Source organism: Bubalus bubalis, chromosome 23, assembly GCF_019923935.1.
Source record: "Bubalus bubalis isolate 160015118507 breed Murrah chromosome 23, NDDB_SH_1, whole genome shotgun sequence".
NCBI classification, from domain to species: Eukaryota; Metazoa; Chordata; class Mammalia; order Artiodactyla; family Bovidae; genus Bubalus; species Bubalus bubalis.
In genome coordinates, this window is record NC_059179.1 from 2,236,763 (window position 1) to 2,244,440 (window position 7,678).

Here is a 7,678-nt window from a genome sequence, read left to right on the forward strand (position 1 = left end):
GTGATGTTGATTCCAGCTTGTGCTTCTTCCAGCCCAGCATTTCTCATGATGTACTCTGCATAGAAGTTAAATAAGCAGGGTGACAATATACAGCCTTGACGTACTCCTTTTCCTATTTGGAACCAGTCTGTTGTTCCATGGTTCCTTGGGCTGAACCACAAGGGAAGCCCACAAGTGATATGGACTCTCTTAATTATATGAAATGCTTTATGTCTTTTGTCTTTCTTTTAGAAAATATATCATCATGTTCACATCTTTAGATGGCAAAACATCTAATTGGCAAATGCTCTGTTTTCATATTTTGGAGAGTTAGATCAGAGTGGATTTTACTGGTTGTAGAATTTCAAATTGAAATCACTATGTTACACATTAAAAAATAATAATAGCCATTTAGAGGTTGACTAAGTTCAGTAATTGACATGAAAGGCTAGTTTTTCAAGGCATTATGTCCTTTCATGGAAATGCTATAAAATAAAACCTTTGCAAATAATTTTTTGTAAGTTTGCAAAATCATTCAGCTTAGAAAGAAATATATATATATATATATATATATATATATATATATATATATCTTATACATTTTCCTCATTTTCTTCTACTTGTGAGTAATAAAAAAATAAACAATGAATTTAAATGAATGTAAGAGGATAAGAAGTTTGAATGGTGTCACTGACACAATGGATATGAGTTTGAGCAAGCTCCCGGAGGTGGTGAAGGACAGGGAAGCCTGGCATACTTCAGTTCATGGGGTTGCAGAGTGTTGGATATGACAGAATGACTGAACAGCAACAAAAAGATGGATTTATTTTCAGATCCATTATTTTTCAGTGATAGATTTATTTTTCTTCTGTCACTCATTGGCACCTTTTGATTTCTGTTGAAGAAACACAGTTAAAATTAAAGAAGTATAGCACAAAAAGAACAATCAAGACTGTATTCTGCCATTTTATTTATGCCTAAAATAACTATGTAGCATAGCTATTATTCTTTTCACAAAGTAAGTTCTGAAAGTACTCATGTTTATAAAGTTCACCATTTTCTAAGCTATTGAGCCTCCAAGCTGATTTTAACTAAGCAGTAGAAAAGGATAAAGATGTGGCCTGTAGCACTCTAGGTAATTTCAGTATCTTTTTTACTCATCAGTCCAGTTCAGTTGCTCAGTCGTATCCGACTTTTTGTGACCCTATGAACTGCAGCATGCCAGGCCTCCCTGTCCATCATCAACTCCCAAAGCCTACCCAAACTCATGTCCACTGAGTAAGTGATGCCATCCAACCATCTCATCCTCTGTCATCCCCTTCTACTCTTGCCTTCAATTTTTCCCAGCATCAGGGTCTTTTCTTTTTTTATTTTTAAATATATATGTATTTATTTTAATTGGAGGCTAATTACTTTACAATATTGTATTGGTTTTGCCATACTTCTTTACATCAGGTGGCCAAAGTATTGGAGTTTCAGCTTCAGCATCAGTCCTTCCAATGAAAATTCAATGATTTCCTTTAGGATGGACTGATTGGATCTCCTTGCTATCCAAGGGACTCTCAAGAGTCTTCTCCAACACCATAGTTACTCATGATTTTGCAAATTTCAGGTGAACAAATGTGATAGTTCTTAACAATCTGTTAACAGTTTGGTTAAATTATATGTATAAATATTATTGATTCTAAGCCCCATGATTCTCTCAGTAGTTCATAACTTTAACATTTCTCTCCATTTTCAAGTATTCAAAATTACTATTATTTAATGGGGGGTAGTAGTTATTTTCATCCACATATCTGAGGTTGTGGAGCTTCACAGGCATAAACATTCTAATGGCAGAAAGCAAAGAGGAACTAAAGAGCTTCTTGTTGAGGGTGAAGAAGAAAGAGTTGGCTTAAAACTAAATATTAATAAAAACTAAGATCATGGAATCTGGCCCCATTACTTCATGGCAAATAGAAGAGGAAAAGGTGGAAATAGTGACAGATTTCCTCTTCTTGCACTCTAATATCACTGTGGATAGTGACTGCAGCCATGAAATCAGAAGACAATTGCTTTTTGGCAGGAAATCTATGAAAAACCTAGACAGTGTGTTGAAAAGAAGAGACTTACTCTGCCATAAAGATCTGTATAGTTAAGGCTATGGTCTCCCCAGTGGTTACGTACAGCTGTGAGAGATGGACTGTAAAAAAGGCAGAATTCTAAACAATTGATGCCTTCAAATTGTGGTGCTGGAGAAGGCTCCTGAAAGTCCCCTGGACAGCAAGGAGATAAAGACAGTCAATCTTAAGAGAATCAACCCTGAATATTAATTGCTGATGCTGAAGCTGAAGCTCCAGTATTTCCAGTATTTCGGTCATCTGATGGGAACAGCTGACTCATTGGAGAAATCCCTAATCCTGGGAAAGATTGAGGGCAGAAGGAGAAGAGGGCATCAGAGGATGAGATGGCTGTATGTCATCACCGATGCAATGGACATGAATTTCGGCAAATTTCAGGACATGGTGAGGGACAGGGAGGCCTGGTGTGCTGCAGTCCATGGAGTCACAAAGAGTTGGACATGACTGGGTGACTGAACGACAACAACTGCTAGTTACCTTGAAGAAGGTAGAAATTTGTAGAGGAAATTTGCGCACAGAAAACTCTCTAAGACTGAATTTTGCATACTTCTGATGTTTAACAGATTATAAGGACACAAGATTAATACATAAATTGGGTTGTAATAATATTGAAGACTTCAGTGTAAATTTAAGCAATAAACACCTACGAAAACTAGAAGTTGTTATCCCTTCAACCTTATCCTTAAAATCATCTTATTAACAGTCAAGAGGAGCCTAATCTTTCCTATTTCCTTAAATACTACAAAAAATGTCTTATATTTCTTCTGTAATATTTTTTTCTTTTTTTTAAATTTAACTTTATTTTTTACCTTTACTATATTGTATTGGTTTTGCCATATATCAACATGAATCTGCCACAGTTATACACGTATTCCCCATTTCTTAAACAATTTAATAAATTAGTAGAAAACCAAATTCTGTAATCAATTAATCAGTCAATCAATCAAATATTTGAGTTCTTAGATACTTTTTTTTTCCTTTAATCTTTAGTTAATAATGGTTATGAGGTGAAGACTTAGATCCTAACTTTAAGAACCAATACTTATTAGATGCTAAAATGAGGAATTTTATAGTCACATTGACCTGATGTTGAATCTCATCTTGTCACTTTGCAGCTATGAGATTTGGGGAATCAGGTAATCTCTTTACATTTCAATTGTTCCACATACAGTATATGATGAATTAAAAAAAAAAAAAACAAACAAAGGTCACCTCAGAAGAGGAAATAATTTGTGCAAAATATTTATCATGTTATATAATATATAGTAAGTTATCAATAAGAATAAATATAATTTTTATCCACTCCAAAAATAATTCATTTTAAAACACTTTAATTGATGTCTACAATATGAAAACTCATTTTGGAGACAAATATTTTATGGCAATCATGGCTACTCTGCCCAAAGAACACTGAATTTGTACAGAATATATCATCACATGACTAAAATCTGTTTCCCATTCTGTTTCCTAATAGCCAGTTCCTATTAGGACTGAGAAACTCTCCCCCTTTCATATGTGAAAGAAATCCTATTCCTTCTATCCTGAACCTCTTGGGGTTCTGGAAGTGCTGTAATTCACAGCTCTCAGAACTCCTCTCAGTCCCACAGGAGGTGAATGGGAGACCAGTGATATAGGAGTCATTGGGCTGCTTATCAGTAGGAAATAAACATGACAGAAAGAAGATCACAGAGAAATAATGAAAATGTGAGAATATGAGATGGAGACTAAAATGTGGGCTCCAAAAGCTGGATAGATTTAAATGCAGGCTTTGCCACCAAGTATCTGTATATAATCAGGAAAGTTTTTGAGCCCCTTTGTGTAGTTTTTAATCTACAAACTTGTGATAATAATAGCTATCATGTTAGGTTGTTGTGAATATTAAACAGGATAACATAATCTCAGGTCCTTACTATAGTCCTTATGGCAGAAAGTGAAGAAGAACTAAAGAGCCTCTTGATGAAAGTGAAAGAGGAGAGTGAAAAAGTTGGCTTAAAATTCAACATGCAGAAAACTAAGATCATGGCATCCAGTCCCATCACTTCATGGCAAATAGATGGGGAAACAGTGGAAACAGTGGCTGACTTTATTATTTTGGGCTCCAAAATCACTGCAGATGGTGACTGCAGCCATGAAATTAAAAGATGCTTAGTCCTTGGAAGGAAAGTTATGACCAACCTAGACAGCACATTAAAAGGCAGAGACATTACTTTGCCGCCAAAGGTCCGTCTAGTCAAGGCTATGGTTTTTCCCGTAGTCATGTATGGATGTGAGAGTTGGAGTATAAAGAAAGCTGAGTGCTGAAGAATTGATGCTTTCCAATTGTGGTGTTGGAGAAGACTCTTGAGAGTCCGTTGGATTGCAAGGAGATCCAACCAGTCCATCCTAAAGGAAATCAGTCCTGAATGTTCATTGGAAGGACTGATGTTGATGCTGAAACTCCAATGCTTTGGCCACCTGATGTGAAGAGCTGACTCATTTGAAAAGATCCTGATGCTGGGAAAGACTGAGGGCAGGAGGAGAAGGGGACAACAGAGAATGAGATGGTTGGATGGCATCATCAGACTCAGTGAACACGAGTTTGGGTAGGCTCCGGGATTTGATGATGTACAGGGAGGCCTGGCATGCTGCAGTTCATGGGTTTGCAAAGAGTCGGACACAACTGAGCAACTGAACTGAACTGAATTGATAGTTCTTCAGCTATTGCAAAGTGTGTGTGTGTGTGTGTGTGTGTGTGCATGGGTGCTCAGTCGTGTCCCACTCTTTGCAACCCTGGGCACTGCAGCCTGCCAGGTGCCTCTGTCCATGGAATTTTCCAAGCAGGAATACTGGAGCAGGTTGTCATTTTCTCCCCCAAGGGATCTTCATGACCTAGGGATCAAACCTGCATCTCTTGCACCTCCTACATTGGGAGGTGAATCCTTTCACCACTGTGCTACCTGGGAAGTCCTGCTGTAAAGTATAAAATTAACTAAAGAAGGAGGAGTAGAAGAAGGGCAAGGACAGAGAGAATAAGAACATTATTCGCTGGGGGAAAAAATGGAAAGAAATTAAAGCAAAAAAAAAAAAAAAGGATAAACTTTTAGTTTGTAAAGAGTTAACACTAGACAGAAATAACAGGTATTGGTAAGTATTATGGAGAATTGGAATTCCTCCATGCATTCTTGAAGAGAATGTAAAACATGCAGGCACTTGGAAGATACTATGGAAGCTATTCAGTAAATTAATATGGAGATATTTATATGGTTCTGCAGTTTCACAATAGGTATACACCCAAGAGCAATGAAACAGGTACACACAGAAACTTGTACAGAAATGTTCATAGCAGCATTATTCACCATAGCAAAAAGTGGAAATAATCTAAATGTTCATCAATTGATAAATAGATAAATGAAATGTATATCTATACAATGTAATAGTTTTCAGCCATAAAAGTGATTGAAGTACGACTGCATGCTATAACATTGATGAACTATGAAAGCAATATAATATGTAAAAGAAGCCAGACACAAGTGTTGCATATTTTATGACTCCATTTATATGAAATATCCATCACAGGCAAATATGAAAAGAGAAAATAGTTGCCAGGGGCTGGGGGTGGGGGACTATTACTAATGGATATGGAAGTTATTCGGCGGGATTAAATTGTTTTGGAATTAGATTGTGTTGATGGTTGTGCAACTTTGTTACTATACTAAAACCCACTGAATTGTACACTTTAAAAATAGATTTTATGGTATATAAATTATATTTCTATAAAGGCACAGTTGATACAGGAAAAGTAAAGCATAAAAAGAGCACAATATGGCAAAGAAATAGAGAACTCTGTACAGAAAGATATGCAAATTTTGAAATAAACAGTTCAACTTCTTTCTGCACAGAACAATGAATAAAATGTAATTTTTCCCTCTTGAGATTACTAAGTTATTGAGTAGCAAAATATGTTGAGCTAATCAGAAGAAGCACAGAAAAAAAAAGTGAATAAAGTAAGAACAAAAAAATGAAGTGTAATTACTATATTTAAGATACACTATTAAATAATTTCGGAGAAGGCAATGGCACCCTACTCCAGTACTTTTGCCTAGAAAATCCCATAGATCGAGGAGCCTGGTAGGCTGCAGTCCATGGGGGTCGCTAAGAGTTGGGCACGCACGACTGAGCGACTTCACTTTCACTTTTCACTTTCATGCATTTAAGAAAGAAATGGCAACCCACTCCAGTGTTCTTGCCTGGAGAATCCCAGGGACGGGAAGCCTGGTGGGCTGCCGTCTATGGGAACGCACAGAGTCGGACATGACTAAAGCGATGTAACAGCAGAATTAAATAATTTAAGTTTGCAACTTTTTATCAAAATGCTACTTTTATATAAACATGACTTGACATAAATATAATTCTCTTAAATATACAACTTTATATTTTAATTCCAAAATCTATCTTCCTGAGCCTCTTTAAAAAATACAAAGAATAATAGCAGCTGTATAATCATGCCTCCGGCTCTGGCAGTATTGTAATCTAATTTCCCCAGCTTCACATTCAAGTCTCTCTTCTTTAAAAAAAAAAATATCAAAGATTCTCCAGACGTACATTTCATAGCTTCTTTTGTCCTATGTTTTATTCAACAGTCTGGGCTTATGAACGTCACCATGATACCTATGAAGAGTAGTATGAAATATTGGTTTATCAACATGAATGGAGCTTGCAATTTCTGAAGTAACCAAGAGTTATGATTTATAGGAGGATGTTAAGAACATCTAGGATTTTTTTTTTTTTAAGATGGTTAGTAATGCATGAAACTTCACTCATCTACTTGGCATTTAGCTTTTACAGACACTAGAACAGTTACTTTCAGTAATAATTTTAACAACAAAACAACTCAGAACAATTGATGTGAAATTTGCTAACTTAAGGCTCTTAGATGTTGCCCTGTGCTGTCTCTGATATTAAGATGGGAAGATCTAGACCAGAGCAATAACCAAAACCTTTCTAAAATGTTAGACATTTTTATTGACTAGTCAGTGCACATACACCATCAACCAACATTTCAGGTAAGTGAAAACATCAACTTATGTGGTTCCCTTAGAAGTTTCTATTATAATTATGGAATAGTACGGTGGCTCAAAGGATAAAGAATCTGCCTACCAGGAGACCCAGTTTCGATTCCTGAGTTGGGAAGATCCATTGGAGGAGGAAATGGCAAATGACCCCAGTAGTTTTGCCTGGAGAATTCCATGGACAGAGAAGCTGGTGAGCTACAGTCCATGAGATGGCAAAGAGTTGGACATGATAGTGACTAACAACCACACACCAAAGTGAAGAAAAATGTAAATGTTTGCACGTGTGTCAATATTGGAAACAATATACAAGTAAATTTCTTCACTGATTCTTATTATTTATCCAAGCAGTCATCTCTTATTATCTGTACTGGCTCTTATTCCATTAGCTTTATTTCAGTGCAGATTCTCAGTCCTGTTCGATTTGTGACCCCATGGATTGCAGCACACCTGGTTTCCCTGTCCATCACCAACTCCTGGAGCTTACTCAAACTCATGTCCATTGAGTCAGTGATGCCATACAACCATCTC